General features: G+C 47.9%; 1 long non-coding RNA gene across 2 annotated transcripts in view; it reads right to left on the bottom strand.

Annotated features, from left to right (window-relative positions):
• Nucleotides 1–805: 805 nt before the first annotated feature.
• The window catches only part of LOC144377421 (uncharacterized), a 30,697-nt gene continuing 11,712 nt past the window's right edge, over nucleotides 806–19,790 (bottom strand). The window contains exon 3 of one of the 2 annotated variants that reach the window (XR_013438412.1): nucleotides 806–8,415. This is a non-coding gene — a long non-coding RNA (uncharacterized LOC144377421). The remainder of the gene's footprint in view (nucleotides 8,416–19,790) is intronic. The other variant, XR_013438413.1, reaches the window with a different exon arrangement.

Raw genomic sequence — 19,790 nt, 5'->3', positions numbered from 1 at the left:
CAGTTGAGCCTGGAGCTGGGCCCCCTAGAGTCCCGCTCCTGGGGATTCCCTGATGCCACGGGAATGTCTCACCCCTGGTGAGGGCAGGGGCTCCTGCCGGGCACGATCCACACCCTGGGCCCCGGGAGGACTCCGCACCACAGATGCTCCAGGAACCAGTGAGCTGTGGTGCATCCGCATCTTTCCCTGCTAACTGACTTGTGCCATTTTTAATAGGAAAGAGCCAGTGACAGCCAGTCAGTGTGCTTCCCTGACCTCGAGGGACCCAGGCTGGAGGTTTTCTTCTCCGCAGCCAGTGACTGGAGCCACTGAGGCTCCTCTCAGTTGACCCACTGTGACACCCAACTTCAGGCACCTGCAGATGGTGTGGTGCTCTGCTGGGCCTCCTGTGGGTGCTCCCAGAAATCATCGTGGGAGTCCTGAGTGGCAGGATTGCCGCACTCCGGCTGGGCACAAAACCACGAGCCACTCCAGCAGGAACAAACTCCATTTCCAAAACTCCCGCGAACGCCACGCACGCGGCCTTCTCCCGGGACACACCACACCAACAGGAAATCCCTCCTACCGCACCCCCCCCCCCAACCAATGGGAACTCTCCGGGACTCCTGCGAGAGCTCCAAAGTAGCAGGCTGAGGCAGACGGCAGGGGTCCAGCATCCAACCGAACACACATTTCAACACAACCATCACCATCCCAATGGCCCGCTGGCGTCACCCCCCAACCAAAAATGCCATGCGTCACTCCCACTCAGCCACGGCTCCCAGCATCTCCCCCCCTTCGTTCAATCAAGCACCAAACATGTGGCTTAGGGATCCTGCCTGTTAGGTTGTCCAATACAACATATGGTTCTTACCCGTTATTGGATGGCGTCAGCCTCCTGTCTTAGGTTGGTACCACTGCAATTGGATCATACCCGTCACTGACTACCGGTCCAGCATACAGCCACACCTGTGGATAGGTCTTTGTACCAGTGTGTGTGTGTGGGGGGGTGAGGTTCTTTGCTTCATCTCTGTTGGCCCCCAAATTTGGCCTTTGCACCAGTGGGGGGGTGAGGTTCTTTGCCTCACCTCTCTTGGCCCCCAAATTTGGCCTTGGTGCCAGTGGGGGGGGTGAGGTTCTTTGCCTCACCTCTGTTGGCCCCCAAATTCCAGAACATCACTAGCAGAAGGGAGGAGGATACAGAAATGCCATGACACTAAGCCAATTGATGGCTCCTTTGAAAAATTGTACCACCAGTGACACCATCAGCAAAGATACTCCAGCATTACCACAATTCGCTGCACCAACAGACAGTTCACAATGCATACAGGTGATATATAGTCCAGGCAAGTTCTGCAAGCAGTTCAAAGCAGAGGAATCTATCAAATGTCCATTTCCTCCCAAAGTAAATCGACTCCTTGATTGAGCATTACTTGTTGAGTTATTATTCATTGATGCATCAGTTTATACAGTTTGTTGTGATAACTATCGCAGAAACTGTAGTTTGGTTTTATCTTTGTCTTCACGGGCACTGGGATGAAGATAGGAATTCTGGCAATGATGGCTAAAAAAAAATTATGTGACATTCCAGCAGGCACTAAGAAAACAATTTTCTGAACAATTTACATTATCCTGAACAGAATTATTAAATATAATGAAAAGGAAAGGTGAAAGTAAACAAACAGATCTGCCAACCTCCCTATTTGTTCACATATTAAAATAATCCTCAACAGCTGTTTACCCAATTCAAACCAAACCATTCAAATCACATGAATAAAAAATAAATTCAGATCCATATTTTCATGAGCACTCCTCAAATATGACATATGGACATACACACATACAGACATACAACACAAAACACAAGTGTGTACACACAACATACAACACATAAGATAATAGTAAAGGCCTTGTAGCTTTTCACAGGTGAAATCCCCATTGCAATGTTTAAAAACTCCACAGTCAAAAAATAAAACTGATCAGAAAAACATTAACCTAGGTCTGTATGAGCTCAAAAATAAAATAGAACTTTATGATGTGGGAAAATGCAATAATATAATAGATATTGAAAAAGGCATCCTGGTTACCACCTAGGTTTGACTCTTTTTTGGATATCCCATCCTTTTTCCTGTAACATGCATAATGGGTCTGAAGGTATTCCCACAAGCAAGCCCCAAGGTTTTTTACATTTGAAATAGGCCTTAATGGTGTTCATTATTCATTAGCCTCCAGGTGTGGGAGAACCACTGTTGCAGATGTAAGGATAGCCAAGCTGGAGCTCTGGATATCAGCTGTTATGAATTTGAGTCAAATCATCTTCTTTTTGGTCTGTAGAAATCGCTTTGGTTAGTCTCTCTGGAATCCAAATCGACTGCTGTTCTCCCTGTGGAAACACACAAACAGAACCCCAACTACAGAAAATCACTGGGTCAGAACCTTTCCACTGTCCTGTTAGAATATTCTTCCAAAGTACCTTGGGCTTATGTACATTTTTTGGACACATGTGCCTTTCCACAGCACTAAGCCCTGATAAATCCAAATTTTAAAAGTTTAGAGTAAAAAGGGTTATTTTAAGTTTATCTTTGGGGGATATATACCCCTTCCCAATTCCCTCTTTGTGCTTTAATAAGTACATTTTAATAGTTTGATGAGCTCTTTCAACTATGCCTTGTCCCTGTGGATTGTATGGGATTCCTGTTATATGAGTAATGCCACATGATGAGCAAAATTGTTTAAAAGACGTAGAAGTATAACGAAGGGCATTAGGTTTTTAACTGTTTTGGAACGCCCACAGTGGCAAAATTTTGTAAGCAATGAGCTATAACATCTTTAGTTTTTTCTCCGGCATGAAGGGACCCCATTAAAAATCTGGAAGAAGTATCAACGGTAACATGCAAATATTTTAATTTTCCAAATTCTGGCAAGTGTGTGACGTCCATCTGCCAAATATGGTTAGGTATCAGTCCTCTAGGATTGACTCCAAGATTAACTTGTGGTAAAAAGGTCACACAATTTTGACATTGTTTTATTATATGTCTGTCTTGTTCCTTAGTTATTTTAAAACACTTTTGTAAAGTATTACATTGACATGGAACCTTTTATGAAAATTTATAGCTTCTTCTATTGTGGAGAAAATATGTGTCATGTGTAGATTTATCTGCTAAATCATTGCCCAAACTAAGGGCTCCAGGCAATCATGTATGTGCCCTGATATATCCTATAAAGAATGGATCTTTTCTGTCCCAGATTAGACTTTGTATAGCAGAAAACAAAGAGAAAACAGGAGAAGAAGGTGAAATCCTACCAGCATCTTCAAGGGATACTATAGCATTAACTATATACTGAATATCAGAAAATAAATTAAATACAGAATCTTTAAACATCACAAAAGCTTGTAATACTGCATTAAGCTCTACCTTTTGAGCTGATTGTTTGGGTACTAAAAATGTAAAAGTTTGATCAGGGGTAACTACTGCTGCTGTACCATTATTTGACTCATCAGTGAATATATTTGCAGCATTCATGATAGGTGTCCTTCTTGTCATTTTTGGAAAAACTACAGGATGCGAAGACCAAAAAGACAACAAAGGATTAGATGGTAAGTGATTATCAAATGAAACATTAGATTTACACATGATTATTGCCCAAGTATTTAACTCATTAGCTAACTCATCAATTTGATCCATTGTATATGGAGTAATCATTTTATTGGGATAAATCCCAAACACTCCCTTTGCTGCTTTTATTCCTTTGAGTATTAATTGTCCTACAGCCTCAGGATACCTAGTAAGAATAGTGTTAGGAAAATAAGATAAATGTATCCACAATAATGGACCTTCTTGCCAAAATACTTCTGTAGGAATATTTTTTGTTGGTAGTACAATAAATAATAAAGGCAAACTTATATCAATTCTATCCAAATGCATATTTTCCATATATGTTTCAATGATTTTTAATGTCTTTCTTGCTTCAGGCATTAACATGCAGGGTGAATTTGGATCTGATGGACCTTTTAGGATATTAAATAAAGGTCCCAATTCTCCTGTTGCAATACCTAGATAAGGCCTTATCCAATTTATGTCTCCTAATAACTTTTGAAAGTTGTTAAGTGATTTGGGTTGATCTACTCGTATTTGAATTTTTGGTGGACGGACCATGGTTGAGGATAATAGAACTCCTAAATAATTAATTGGAAAATTTAATTGTGCTTTATCTGTTGCTATCTCTAGATTATAATTTTTTAATAAATTTGTAAGTGTGGCATAACATTCCAGCAATGTGTTTTTGGCTTGTGTGCTAATAATACATCATCCATATAGTGAAATATTTGTAGTTCAGGATTTTGATTTCTAAGTGGCTGGATTGCTTTGTTAACATAGATTTGACACATAGTTGGGCTGTTAGCCATCCCTTGAGGGAGTACTTTCCATTCATATCTCTGATCAGGACCTTCATGATTTAGTGCAGGGATAGTAAATGCAAAATGTGGACTATCCTCAGGATGAATTGGAATTGAAAGAAAACAATCTTTAATATCTGTAGCTAAAACATTCCAGGTTTTTGGCAAAGCAGACAATTGAGGAATCCCCGATTGAGCAGGTCCCATAATAACCATCTCATAGTAATGGCTCTTAAATCTTGCAATAATCTCCATTTACCAGATTTTTTTTAATGACAAAAATGGGAGTATTATGGGGAGATACGGAAGGTTGTATATGTCCTTCCGCTAATTGTTTTTTGACCAAATCATGGGCTACTTGTATCTTTTCTTTAGTCAGGGGCCACTGAGGAACCCATACTGGTCTTTCTGATTTCCAAGTAATTTTGATTGTCTCAGTGACCCCTCCTGAAAACCCAATCCATGTCTGTCTGTTCCTTGATCTATTTGAATTGGTGCTGCTATACCTTATTCTTGTTCTCCTAATCTTTTTTCTTTCCTAAAGCCTTGTCTAGACCGAGTAGTGGGCACATTAGGATTGATGTTATTTGTTAACGTCAAACCTAATTGATCTAGGACATCTCATCCCCATAAATTTATAGGAAGATGATCCAATACATATGGCTGTATAGTTCCTTCACATCCTTCAGGATCCTTCCAATCTAATACCATTGCACTTCTATGGGGATTAGTCGCCACTCCTAGGCCTTGAAGCGTTTGAGTGGACTGTTGTAATGGCTAATGTTTTGGCCATTCTTAGTGAGATATGATGCTAAGGTCTGCACCTGTATCCAGTAGCCCATTAAATTTATGTCCTTGAATATTTAGTTTTAGCATTGGGCGAGAATCTAAATTTAAAGACAGCATAGCCCAATCTACACCTGTGGAGCCTAATCCCCTGGAACCTCTTTCTACAGTAAATGATTGAAAAATTTATCATGTAGGCTGGGTATTATTAACAACTGTGCTATTCTATCTCCAGGTGAAATTACTGATATACTTCTTGGAGAACTGGCTATAATTTTTATTTCACCTTCATAATCAGGATCAATTATCCCAGGACTTATCATAAGTCCTTTTAGAGTAGAAGAACTGCGTCCCAATAATAAGCCTACTGTTCCTTGGGGAAGAGTCCTTTTACTCCTGTGGGAATGATTTGAACTCCCATCTCTGGAGTTAGTACTGCTCTGGCAGAGGCATAGATGTCCAACCCTGTGCTCTGTCTGGTTTGTCTGATGAGGGATTTAATGGACAATGTGTCCTGGGCACTACCCTGATGGTGTTGCTGGGTTCCTCCACTGCCCCGTATATTTGTGGTCATTGGCCCCAGAGCATTGGGCCCCCCAGTCTGTTTTTTGGCAATGGAGCCTGATGCTTTTCTCCATGATATCATGGGTAAACACCTGGTCCTTGTCCGTTTTTTGATAAGGGAGTACCCTCTATGGTGGTTTGAGAATGGCATTCATTAGCCCAATGTCTCCCTCTATGGCATCATGGGCAAATTCCCATGATACTCCTTTGATACCTAGTTTTGTTAAACCCTCCTCCTATGGGGCAACTCCTTTTAAAATGTCCTGTTTTTTCACAATTGTAGCATGTTTTCAGCCTGGCATATAAAGCCTATTGTACTGCAACTGTCAAGACTTGCCCTTGCTCATTAATGTCTCTACATAATTTGATATATGTGTTTAAATCTCCATGTTTCCATGGTCTAATTGTTGAGAGCCACAGCCGAAGGGCCCCAGCAAACTTCCAGCTGCCAGCAAACTTCCAGCTGCCAACTGATGATTGACTCACAGCGCCCTTAGCAAACTTCCAGCTGCCAACTGATGATTGACTCACAGCGCCCTTAGCAAACTTCCAGCTGCCAACTGATGATTGACTCACAGCGCCCTTAGCAAACTTCTAGCTGCCAACTGATTGGCTCCTCTGCTGTGATGCTCACTGGGCTGTTTCCCCGCCCTTTCATACCACGGAGCTGCTCACTGGGGGACTTTTTTTTGGCTCTGCCCACGCGACCCAGCCAATCAGCCTCAAGAGAAGGAGGAGTGGAGGAGGTTGAGAGACTTGTGGGAAGCTGGTGGTGGCAGTTGGGATCTGAAGGTTTTTCCTGAGGATCTGTGTGGTTTGGTGTGTGTGTTCTAAAAATAAAGTTTGTTTCTTTTGTCAAGTGGCTCCTGAATTGTGCCCAGCCAGACTGCAGCATCTAATGACCTCCTTACACCATCTGTTTGATTGTTCAAAGGCTCGCTTTTAATTAATGGCATTGCTTGCTCTGTATCCCTAAAAACTCTGGTAGCTGTTTGAATAAGCCTATCTACAAATTCAGCGTAAGGTTCATTAGATAATTGGCCTTGTAAATCTCCATGTCCTTGTAAAGTCTTCCATGCCCTAACTGCATCTGCAGCAATTTGTGAGTATATAGCAGGATCATATGCAATTTGTTGCAGCTGACCTTCATAAGGTCCTTTTCCTAACAACATATCTAGATTTCTCTGAGGATAACCAGCTGCTGCATTTCGCCTAGCCATCTCCTTGCAAAATTCCTCATTGGCAACCTTCCATATCAGGTATCGTCCTCCATTTAGCACAGCTTTACAGACACTAGTCCAATCTGCTGGCGTCATGTTCAAGTTGTTAATGGATTCGACCAAGCTTACAGTGAAGGGTGCTTGAGGACCATAGGTTGTTACTGCCTCTTTTAGCTGCTTCACTGTTTTGAAATCTAAAACATGGTGAATTCGCTGCCCTCCTGCCACCTCAAATACAGGGCATACTAATCTTTGAGGTCCTGTCTCAGGATCCCTTCTATCAGCTACGGGGGTTGAGGGCCCCATAGGTGGAGCTGTTGGTTGGACACTTACTCCCTCTGGTGATAGAAAGGTGTTAGTAGCAGCCTCCTGTTGTAACTTTTCCCCTGATGGCTTTTTCTGCTCTAAACTTTCTTCCCCTTTCTGACTATCTTGAGAGGCCTCCTCTTTTTCCTGATCTAATATGTCTTCTACCATAATCTGAACTGAAAGCTTTGGACTAGGCAAACAAAATCGTATCATCATCCACAATGGCAATGTGCCAACTGGCAGAGTTCCTGGGTTTTTCTTTTCCCTGTCCCTTAAATCTTCACCATGATGGTCCCACTGTGATATATTTAACAACTCCTCCTTAAAAAGCCATGGGCTACATTTTTGTATTGTATCAACGTATGCCCTGACTGTTCTTGATTTTACTGAGATGCCTCCTTCCTGTAACAATTTACTTAACATTCTTTCGGTTTGTTTTTTGCTAATTTCTGACCCCATATTTCTGCTACAAGGATAACGCAACTCAAACAGATAAAACAAAACTGAAGCAAAACGAAACAAAAATGGAACAAAAAATCGTTGTATCAATTTTCTCTTCCTCAGGGCGGAACAACTTCAAACCTTGAGCCAACCATTTTACCCAGTTTGCCTGAGAAAGTTCTAGGGACAGGCAGCTTGAAACAAAAACAAAACAAATCAAAACAAGAACACATTGTTTTTTGAAATGGTCACCCATTCTCTCGCTCTCCCTCAGGGGCGAGCAATTTCACTTACCCCCAAGATTCAGGTGTTCCCCGCATGGGCCACCAAAAAGATGACCCTCCATGTGGGTGGCACTAACCCATCAGCTGGGTATCCAGAGAGAATAAGTACAGGGCATGTGCGTCTGTCTCCTGGGGCCGGGGCAATGCCCTCTCCTGCCATAGCACTGCAGCCACAGGCCCTGGCCTCCACAACCTCCACCCAAACCTCCAGCCCTCGAGCTCTGGCTGGTCACTGTAGGGTTCCTGGTTTGGAGGTCTTTGGGCTGGGCTCACCTGCACTGCCTGCCTGGGGTCTCTCGCAGCATGTGACCTACCAAGGGACTTCTCAGACTGTGACCAGGAGTTGCTTCCCACTCATGCTTCTCTTGATGTCCTGTTGGTCAGTCTCTGTGCAGTCCTGAGGCACCACCCATTCAGGACAAGGGGCAGGGGTCTGGGAGGATGATTGGGACAGCAGGGTAAGGTAGGTGGATGGTACTGTCACTCTGCTCACTAACCCCCAGCACTCAGCTCCGCACGCCCCCAATATCTGTACAAAGGGACCCTGGAGGCACAGGATGGCCTCGCCTGTGTTTGGCCCATTAGCTTCCTGCTGCAGAAGGCTTCCAAGGAGGTCATCCTGCCCTTCCCATAAAGGGGTCTTAGGTGTGAGGTCCTGGCTCAGAACTCATTCTGAGGCTGCAGCCTCGCTCACACCAGTGGCTTCCGCCAAAGCCAGGCCTCGCCATCAGGGCTCCTTGCCATGGGGAAGCACATAGAGGAGCAGGTCTCTGGATGCTCCCGGGTGTCCACCCAGACAATGGTCAGCAGCCTGGGCCATGGAGCATATTTGGTGCCCAGCAACCAGCTCTACCTTCCCAGGGCTGTGTGCACATGCAGACCCACGTAAAAAGCAAAATTTGTCTTTTCATTATATTGATTGCACAGGCTTTTCCCTCCCAAATACATTTATAAAAAAAAATAAAAACTTAAAAAAATCAGGAAATCCCCCCCAAAAGAATATTTATATTACATTACAATAGGAATATTACAGGACTTAAACTATGTATATATAAAAATCATTCTTAGCTCATCTTTCAATTAAATAAATTCAAAAACAATATCATTCCACACCCTCTCTCCATGTCCTCTCTCCATGTCCTCTCTCCATGTCCTCTCTGCATGTCCTCTCTCCATGTCCTCTCTGCATGTCCTCTCTCCATGTCCTCTCTATATGTCCTCTCTGCATGTCCTCTCTCCATGTCCTCTCTCCATGTCCTCTGTCCACGTCCTCTGTCCATGTCCTCTCTCCATGTCCTCTCTCCATGTCCTCTCTCCATGTCCCTTCTCCATGTCGTCTCTCCATGTCCTCTCTCCATGTCCTCTCTCCATGTCCTCTCTCCATGTCCTCTCTCCATGTCCTCTCTCCAGGCCCTCTCTCCAGGTCCTCTCTCCATGTCCTCTCCCAATGTCCTCTCTCCATGTCCTCTCTGCAGGTACTCACTCCATGTCCTCTCTCCATGTCCTCTCTCTATGTCCTCTCTCCATGTCCTCTCTTTATATCTTCTCTCTATGTCCTCTCTACATGTCCACTCTACATGTCCTCTCTCCATGACCTCTCTCCATGTCCTCTCTCCATGTCCTCTCTCTATGTCCTCTCTGCATTTCCTCTCTCAATGTCCTCTCTACATGTCCTCTCTCCATGTCTTCTCTGCATGTCCTCTCTCCATGTCCTCTCTATATGTCCTCTCTGCATGTCCTCTCTCCATGTCCTCTCTCCATGTCCTCTCTCCATGTCCTCTCTCCATGTCCTCTCTGCATGTCATCTCTCCATGTCCTCTCTCCAGGCCCTCTCTCCATGTCCTCTGTCCATGTCCTCTTTCCATGTCCTCTCTCCATGTCCTCTCTCCATGTCCTCTCTCCATGTCCTCTCTGTATGTCCTCACTCCAGGTCCTCTCTGCATGTCCTCTCTCCATGTCCTCTCTCCATGTCCTCTCTCCATGTCCTCTCTCCATGTCCTCTCTGCATGTCATCTCTCCATGTCCTCTCTCCAGGCCCTCTCTCCATGTCCTCTGTCCATGTCCTCTCTCCAGGCCCTCTCTCCATGTCCTCTGTCCATGTCCTCTTTCCATGTCCTCTCTCCATGTCCTCTCTCCAGGTCCTCTCTCCATGTCCTCTCTCCAGGTCCTCTCTCCATGTCGTCTCTCCATGTCCTCTCTCCATGTCCTCTCTCCATGTCCTCTCTCCATGTCCTCTCTCCAGGCCCTCTCACCAGGTCCTCTCTCCATGTCCTCTCTCCATCTCCTCTCTCCATGTCCTCTATGCAGGTACTCAATCCATGTCCTCTCTCCATGTCCTCTCTCTATGTCCTCTCTCCATGTCCTCTCTTTAGATCCTCTCTCTATGTCCTCTCTGCATGTCCACTCTCCATGTCCTCTCTCCATGACCTCTCTCCATGTCCTCTCTCCATGTCCTCTCTCTATGTCCTCTCTGCATGTCATCTCTCCAGGTCCTCTCTCCATGTCCTCTCTCCATGTCCTCTCTGTATGTCCTCACTCCAGGTCCTCTCTGCATGTCCTCTCTCCATGTCCTCTCTCCATGTCCTCTCTGCATGTCCTCTCTCCATGTCTTCTCTCCATGTCCTCTCTATATGTCCTCTCTCCATGTCCTCTCTGCATGTCCTCTCTCCATGTCCTCTCTCCATGTTCTCTCTGTAGGCCCTCTCTCCATGTCCTCTCTCCAGGTCCTCTCTTCATGTCCTCTCTCCATGTCCTCTCTCCATGTCCTCTCTCCATGTCCTCTCACCATGTCCTCTCTGCATGTCCTCTCTCCATGTCCTCTCTCCATGACCTCTCTATATGTCCTCTCTCCATGTCCTCTCTCCATGTCCTCTCTCCAGGCCCTCTCTCCATGTTCTCTCTGCAGGCCCTCTCTCCATGTCCTCTCTCCATGTCCTCTCTCCATGTCCTCTCTCCATGTCCTCTCTATATGTCCTCTCTCCATGTCCTCTCTCCAGGTCCTCTCTCTATGTCCTCTCTCCATGTCCTCTCTGCATGTCCTCTCTATATGTCCTCTCTCCATGTCCTCTCTCCATGTCCTCTCTTTATGTCCTCTCTCCATGTCCTCTCTCCATGTCCTCTCTCCATGTCCTCTCTCCATGTCCTCTCTGCATGTCCTCTCTCCATGTCCTCTCTCCATGTCCTCTCTCCATGTCCTCTCTCCATGTCCTCTCTCCATGTCCTCTCTCCATGTCCTCTCTCCATGTCCTCTCTCCATGTCCTCTCTCCATGTCCTCTCTCCATGACCTCTCTCCATGTCCTCATTTTATATCCTCTCTCTATTTCCTCTCTGAATGTCCCCTCTGCATCTCCTCTCTCCAGGTCCTCTCTCCATGTCCTGTATGTCCTGTCTCCATGTCCTCTAACCATGTCCTCTCTCTATGTCCTCTCTGCATGTCCTCTCTCCATGTCCTCTCTTTATGTCCTCTCTCCATGTCCTCTCTCCATGTCCTCTCTCTATGTCCTCTCTGCATGTCCTCTCTCCATGTCCTCTCTCCATGTCCTCCCTCCATGTCCTCTCCCCATGTCCTCTCTCCATGTCCTCTCTTTATATCCTCTCTCTATGTCCTCTCTGCATGTCCTCTCTCCATGTCCTCTCTCCATGTCCTCTCTCCATGTCCTCTCTCCATTTCCTCTCTGCAGGCCCTCTCTCCATGTCCTCTCTCCATGTCCTCTCTTTATATCGTCTCTCTATGTCCTCTCTGCATGTCCTCTCTCCAGGTCCTCTCTCCATGTCCTGTATGTCCTGTCTCCATGTCCTCTCTCCATGTCCTCTCTCTATGTCCTCTCTGCATATCCTCTCTCCATGTCCTCTCTCCATGTCCTCTCTTTATATCCTCTCTCTATGTCCTCTCTGCATGTCCTCTCTCCATGTCCTCAATCTATGTCCTCTCTGCATGTCCTCTCTCCATGTCCTCTCTATATGTCCTCTCTGCATGTCCTCTCTCTATGTCCTCTCTCCATGTCATCTCTCCATGTCCTCTCTCCATGTCCTGTCTCCATGTCCTCTCTCCAGGTCCTCTCTCCATGTCCTCTCTCCATGTCCTCTCTGCATGTCGTCTCTCCATTTCCTCTCTCCATGTTTTCTCTCCATGTCCTCTCTCCATGTCGTCTCTCCATGTCCTCTCGCCATGTCCTCTCTCCATGTCCTCTCTTCATGTCCTCTCTCCAGGTCCTCTCTCCATGTCCTCTCTCCATGTCCTCTCTGCATGTCCTCTCTCCATGTCCTCTCTCCATGTCCTCTCTTTATATCCTCTCTCTATGTCCTCTCTGCATGTCCTCTCTCCATGTCCTCTCTCTATGTCCTCTCTCCATGTCCTCTCTCTATGTCCTCTCTGCATGTCCTCTCTCCATGTCCTCTCTATATGTCCTCTCTGCATATCCTCTCTCTATGTCCTCTCTCCATGTCTTCTCTCCATGTCCTCTCTATATGTCCTCTCTCCATGTCCTCTCTGCATGTCCTCTCTCCATGTCCTCTCTCCATGTTCTCTCTGTAGGCCCTCTCTCCATGTCCTCTCTCCAGGTCCTCTCTTCATGTCCTCTCTCCATGTCCTCTCTCCATGTCCTCTCTCCATGTCCTCTCACCATGTCCTCTCTGCATGTCCTCTCTCCATGTCCTCTCTCCATGACCTCTCTATATGTCCTCTCTCCATGTCCTCTCTCCATGTCCTCTCTCCAGGCCCTCTCTCCATGTTCTCTCTGCAGGCCCTCTCTCCATGTCCTCTCTCCATGTCCTCTCTCCATGTCCTCTCTCCATGTCCTCTCTATATGTCCTCTCTCCATGTCCTCTCTCCAGGTCCTCTCTCTATGTCCTCTCTCCATATCCTCTCTCCATGTCCTCTCTGCATGTCCTCTCTCCATGTCCTCTCTCCATGTCCTCTCTCCATGTCCTCTCTCCATGTCATCTCTCCATGTCCTCTCTCCATGTCCTCTCTCCATGTCCTCTCTCCATGTCCTCTCTGCAGGTCCTCTCTCCATGTTTTCTCTCCATGTCCTCTCTCTATATCCTCTCTCCATGTCCTCTCTGCATGTCCTCTCCTCATGTCCTCTCTGCATGTCCTCTCTCCATGTCCTCTCTCCATGTCCTCTCTTTATGTCCTCTCTCCATGTCCTCTCTCCATGTCCTCTCTCCATGTCCTCTCTCCATGTCCTCTCTGCATGTCCTCTCTCCATGTCCTCTCTCCATGTCCTCTCTCCATGTCCTCTCTCCATGTCCTCTCTGCATGTACTCTCTCCATGTCCTCTCTCCATGTCCTCTCTGCATGTCCTCTCTTCATGTCCTCTCTCCATGTCCTCTCTCCATGACCTCTCTCCATGTCCTCATTTTATATCCTCTCTCTATTTCCTCTCTGAATGTCCCCTCTGCATCTCCTCTCTCCAGGTCCTCTCTCCATGTCCTGTATGTCCTGTCTCCATGTCCTCTAACCATGTCCTCTCTCTATGTCCTCTCTGCATGTCCTCTCTCCATGTCCTCTCTTTATGTCCTCTCTCCATGTCCTCTCTCCATGTCCTCTCTCTATGTCCTCTCTGCATGTCCTCTCTCCATGTCCTCTCTCCATGTCCTCCCTCCATGTCCTCTCCCCATGTCCTCTCTCCATGTCCTCTCTTTATATCCTCTCTCTATGTCCTCTCTGCATGTCCTCTCTCCATGTCCTCTCTCCATGTCCTCTCTCCATGTCCTCTCTCCATTTCCTCTCTGCAGGCCCTCTCTCCATGTCCTCTTTCCATGTCCTCTCTTTATATCCTCTCTCTATGTCCTCTCTGCATGTCCTCTCTCCAGGTCCTCTCTCCATGTCCTGTATGTCCTGTCTTCATGTCCTCTCTCCATGTCCTCTCTCTATGTCCTCTCTGCATATCCTCTCTCCATGTCCTCTCTCCATGTCCTCTCTTTATATCCTCTCTCTATGTCCTCTCTGCATGTCCTCTCTCCATGTCCTCTCTCTATGTCCTCTCTGCATGTCCTCTCTCCATGTCCTCTCTATATGTCCTCTCTGCATGTCCTCTCTCTATGTCCTCTCTCCATGTCATCTCTCCATGTCCTCTCTCCATGTCCTGTCTCCATGTCCTCTCTCCAGGTCCTCTCTCCATGTCCTCTCTCCATGTCCTCTCTGCATGTCATCTCTCCATTTCCTCTCTCCATGTTTTCTCTCCATGTCCTCTCTCCATGTCCTCTCTCCATGTCGTCTCTCCATGTCCTCTCGCCATGTCCTCTCTCCATGTCCTCTCTCCATGTCCTCTCTTCATGTCCTCTCTCCAGGTCCTCTCTCCATGTCCTCTCTCCATGTCCTCTCTCTATGTCCTCTCTGCATGTCCTCTCTCCAGGTCCTCTCTGCATGTCCTCTCTCCATGTCCTCTCTGCATGTCCTCTCTCCATGTCCTCTCTACATGTCCTCTCTTTATATCCTCTCTCTATGTCCTCTCTGCATGTCCTCTCTCCATGTCCTCTCTCTATGTCCTCTCTCCATGTCCTCTCTCTATGTCCTCTCTGCATGTCCTCTCTCCATGTCCTCTCTATATGTCCTCTCTGCATATCCTCTCTCTATGTCCTCTCTCCATGTCATCACTCCATGTCCTCTCTCCATGTCCTGTCTCCATGTCCTCTCTCCAGGTCCTCTCTCCATGTCCTCTCTCTATGTCCTCTCTGCATGTCCTCTCTCCAGGTCCTCTCTGCATGTCCTCTCTGCATGTCCTCTCTCCATGTCCTCTCTCCATGTCCTCTCTCCATGTCCTCTCACCATGTCCTCTTTGCATGTCCTCTCTCCATGACCTCTCTATATGTCCTCTCTCCATGTCCTCTCTCCATGTCCTCTCTCCAGGCCCTCTCTCCATGTTCTCTCTGCAGGCCCTCTCTCCATGTCCTCTCTCCATGTCCTCTCTCCATGTCCTCTCTCCATGTCCTCTCTATATGTCCTCTCTCCATGTCCTCTCTCCAGGTCCTCTCTCTATGTCCTCTCTCCATATCCTCTCTCCATGTCCTCTCTGCATGTCCTCTCTCCATGTCCTCTCTCCATGTCCTCTCTCCATGTCCTCTCTCCATGTCATCTCTCCATGTCCTCTCTCCATGTCCTCTCTCCATGTCCTCTCTCCATGTCCTCTCTCCAGGCCCTCTCTCCATGTTCTCTCTGCAGGCCCTCTCTCCATGTCCTCTCTCCATGTCCTCTCTCCATGTCCTCTCTCCATGTCCTCTCTATATGTCCTCTCTCCATGTCCTCTCTCCAGGTCCTCTCTCTATGTCCTCTCTCCATATCCTCTCTGCATGTCCTCTCTCCATGTCCTCTCTCCATGTCCTCTCTCCATATCCTCTCTCCATGTCCTCTCTGCATGTCCTCTCTCCATGTCCTCTCTCCATGTCCTCTCTCCATGTCCTCTCTCCATGTCCTCTCTCCATGTCCTCTCTGCAGGTCCTCTCTCCATGTTTTCTCTCCATGTCCTCTCTCTATATCCTCTCTCCATGTCCTCTCTGCATGTCCTCTCCTCATGTCCTCTCTGCATGTCCTCTCTCCATGTCCTCTCTCCATGTCCTCTCTTTATGTCCTCTCTCCATGTCCTCTCTCCATGTCCTCTCTCCATGTCCTCTCTCCATGTCCTCTCTGCATGTCCTCTCTGCATGTCCTCTCTCCATGTCCTCTCTCCATGTCCTCTCTCCATGTCCTCCCTCCATGTCCTCTCTCCATGTCCTCTCTCCATGTCCTCTCTCCATGTCCTCTCTCCATGTCCTCTCTGCATGTCCTCTCTTCATGTCCTCTCTCCATGTCCTCTCTCCATGACCTCTCTCCATGTCCTCATTTTATATCCTCTCTCTATTTCCTCTCTGAATGTCCCCTCTGCATCTCCTCTCTCCAGGTCCTCTCTCCATGTCCTGTATGTCCTGTCTCCATGTCCTCTAACCATGTCCTCTCTCTATGTCCTCTCTGCATGTCCTCTCTCCATGTCCTCTCTTTATGTCCTCTCTCCATGTCCTCTCTCCATGTCCTCTCTCTATGTCCTCTCTGCATGTCCTCTCTCCATGTCCTCTCTCCATGTCCTCCCTCCATGTCCTCTCCCCATGTCCTCTCTCCATGTCCTCTCTTTATATCCTCTCTCTATGTCCTCTCTGCATGTCCTCTCTCCATGTCCTCTCTCCATGTCCTCTCTCCATGTCCTCTCTCCATTTCCTCTCTGCAGGCCCTCTCTCCATGTCCTCTCTCCATGTCCTCTCTCTATGTCCTCTCTGCATATCCTCTCTCCATGTCCTCTCTCCATGTCCTCTCTTTATATCCTCTCTCTATGTCCTCTCTGCATGTCCTCTCTCCATGTCCTCTCTCTATGTCCTCTCTGCATGTCCTCTCTCCATGTCCTCTCTATATGTCCTCTCTGCATGTCCTCTCTCTATGTCCTCTCTCCATGTCATCTCTCCATGTCCTCTCTCCATGTCCTGTCTCCATGTCCTCTCTCCAGGTCCTCTCTCCATGTCCTCTCTCCATGTCCTCTCTGCATGTCGCCTCTCCATTTCCTCTCTCCATGTTTTCTCTCCATGTCCTCTCTCCATGTCCTCTCTCCATGTCCTCTCTCCATGTCGTCTCTCCATGTCCTCTCGCCATGTCCTCTCTCCATGTCCTCTCTCCATGTCCTCTCTTCATGTCCTCTCTCCAGGTCCTCTCTCCATGTCCTCTCTCCATGTCCTCTCTCTATGTCCTCTCTGCATGTCCTCTCTCCAGGTCCTCTCTGCATGTCCTCTCTCCATGTCCTCTCTGCATGTCCTCTCTCCATGTCCTCTCTCCATGTCCTCTCTTTATATCCTCTCTCTATGTCCTCTCTGCATGTCCTCTCTCCATGTCCTCTCTCTATGTCCTCTCTCCATGTCCTCTCTCTATGTCCTCTCTGCATGTCCTCTCTCCATGTCCTCTCTATATGTCCTCTCTGCATATCCTCTCTCTATGTCCTCTCTCCATGTCATCTCTCCATGTCCTCTCTCCATGTCCTGTCTCTATGTCCTCTCTCCAGGTCCTCTCTCCATGTCCTCTCTCCATGTCCTCTCTCTATGTCCTCTCTGCATGTCCTCTCTCCAGGTCCTCTCTGCATGTCCTCTCTGCATGTCCTCTCTGCATGTCCTCTCTCCATGTCCTCTCTCCATGTCCTCTCTCCATGTCCTCTCTGCAGGCCCTCTCTCCATGTCCTCTCTCCATGTCCTCTCTCCATGTCCTCTCTTTATATCCTCTCTCTATGTCCTCTCTGCATGTCCTCTCTCCAGGTCCTCTCTCCATGTCCTGTATGTCCTGTCTCCATGTCCTCTCTCCATGTCCTCTCTCTATGTCCTCTCTGCATATCCTCTCTCCATGTCCTCTCTCCATGTCCTCTCTTTATATCCTCTCTCTATGTCCTCTCTGCATGTCCTCTCTCCATGTCCTCTCTCTATGTCCTCTCTCCATGTCCTCTCTCTATGTCCTCTCTCCATGTCCTCTCTCCATGTCCTCTCTCCATGTCCTCTCTGCATGTCCTCTCTCCATTTCCTCTCTCCATGTTTTCTCTCCATGTCCTCTCTCCATGTCCTCTCTCCATGTCCTCTCTCCATGTCGTCTCTCCATGTCCTCTCGCCATGTCCTCTCTCCATGTCCTCTCGCCATGTCCTCTCTTCATGTCCTCTCTCCAGGTCCTCTCTCCATGTCCTCTCTCCATGTCCTCTCTCTATGTCCTCTCTGCATGTCCTCTCTCCAGGTCCTCTCTGCATGTCCTCTCTCCATGTCCTCTCTCCATGTCCTCTCTCCATGTCCTCTCTCCATGTCCTCTCTTTATATCCTCTCTCTATGTCCTCTCTGCATGTCCTCTCTCCATGTCCTCTCTCTATGTCCTCTCTCCATGTCCTCTCTCTATGTCCTCTCTGCATGTCCTCTCTCCATGTCCTCTCTATATGTCCTCTCTGCATGTCCTCTCTCTATGTCCTCTCTCCATGTCATCTCTCCATGTCCTCTCTCCATGTCCTGTCTCCATGTCCTCTCTCCAGGTCCTCTCTCCATGTCCTCTCTCTATGTCCTCTCTGCATGTCCTCTCTCCAGGTCCTCTCTGCATGTCCTCTCTCCATGTCCTCTCTGCATGTCCTCTCTGCATGTCCTGTCTCCATGTCCTCTCTCCATGTCCTCTCTCCATGTCGTCTCTCCATGTCCTCTCTCCATGTCCACTCTCCATGTCCTCTCTCCATGTCGTCTCTCCATGTCCTCTCTCCATGTCCTCTCTCCATGTCCTCTCTGCAGGTCCTCTCTCCATGTCCTCTCTCCATGTCCTCTCTCTATGTCCTCTCTTCATGTCCTCTCTGCATGTCCTCTCCTCATGGCCTCTCTGTATGTCCTCTCTCCATGTCCTCTCTCCATGTCCTCTCTTTATGTCCTCTCTCCATGTCCTCTCTCCATGTCCTCTCTCCATGTCCTCTCTCCATGTCCTCTCTGCATGTCCTCTCTCCATGTCCTCTCTCCATGTCCTCTCTCCATGTCCTCTCTGCATGTCCTCTCTGCATGTCCTCTCTCCATGTCCTCTCTCCATGTCCTCTCTCCATGTCCTCTCTTTATATCCTCTCTCTATTTCCTCTCTGAATGTCCCCTCTGCATGTCCTCTCTCCAGGTCCTCTCTCCATGTCCTGTATGTCCCGTCTCCATGTCCTCTAACCATGTCCTCTCTCTATGTCCTCTCTGCATGTCCTCTCTCCATGTCCTCTCTCCATGTCCTCTCTCCATGTCCTGTCTCTATGTCCTCTCTAAATGTCCTCTCTCTATGTCCTCTCTGCATGTCCTCTCTCCATGTCCTCTCTCCATGTCCTCTCTATATGTCCTCTCTGCATGTCCTCTCTCCATGTCCTCTCTCCATGTCCTCTCTCCATGTCCTCTCTCCATGTCCTCTCTGCATGTCCTCTCTCCATGTCCCCTCTCCATGTCCTCTCTCCATGTCCTCTCTCCATGTCCTCTCTCCATGTCCTCTCTCTATTTCCTCTCTGAATGTCCCCTCTGCATGTCCTCTCTCCAGGTCCTCTCTCCATGTCCTGTATGTCCCGTCTCCATGTCCTCTAACCATGTCCTCTCTCTGTGTCCTCTCTGCATGTCCTCTCTGCATGTCCTCTCTCCGTGTCCTCTCTCCATGTCCTCTCTCCAGGTCCTCTCTCCATGTCCTCTCTCCTTGTCCTCTCTCTATGTCCTCTCTCCATGTTTTCTCTCCATGTCCTCTCTCCATGTCCTCTCTCCAGGTCCTCTCTGCATGTCCTCTCTCCATGTCTTCTCTGCATGTCCTCTCTCCATGTCCTCTCTCCATGTCCTCTCTGCATGTCCTCTCTCCATGTCCTCTCTTCATGTCCTCTCTCCATGTCCTCTCTCCATGTCCTCTCTCCATGTCCTCTCTGCATGTCCTCTCTCCATGTCCTCTCTCCATGTCCTCTCTCCATGTCCTCTCTCTATGTCCTCTCTCCATGTCCTCTCTGCATGTCCTTTCTCCATGTCCTCTCTTCATGTCCTCTCTGCATGTCCTCTCTCCATGTCCTCTCTTCATGTCCTCTCTCCATGTCCTCTCTCCATGTCCTCTCTTCATGTCCTCTCTCCATGTCCTCTCTGCATGTCCTCTCTCCATGTCCCCTCTCCATGTCCTCTCTCCATGTCCTCTCTCCATGTCCTCTCTCCATGTCCTCTCTCCATGTCCTCTCTCTATGTCCTCTCTGAATGTCCCCTCTTCATGTCCTCTCTCCAGGTCCTCTCTCCATGTCCTCTCTCCATGTCCTCTCTCTATGTCCTCTCTGCATGTCCTCTCTTCATGTCC

Source organism: Ictidomys tridecemlineatus, chromosome 4, assembly GCF_052094955.1.
Source record: "Ictidomys tridecemlineatus isolate mIctTri1 chromosome 4, mIctTri1.hap1, whole genome shotgun sequence".
Taxonomy (NCBI): Eukaryota; Metazoa; Chordata; class Mammalia; order Rodentia; family Sciuridae; genus Ictidomys; species Ictidomys tridecemlineatus.
The sequence above is the reverse complement of the archived record's forward strand: the minus strand, read 5'-3'. Positions and strand labels throughout refer to the sequence as shown.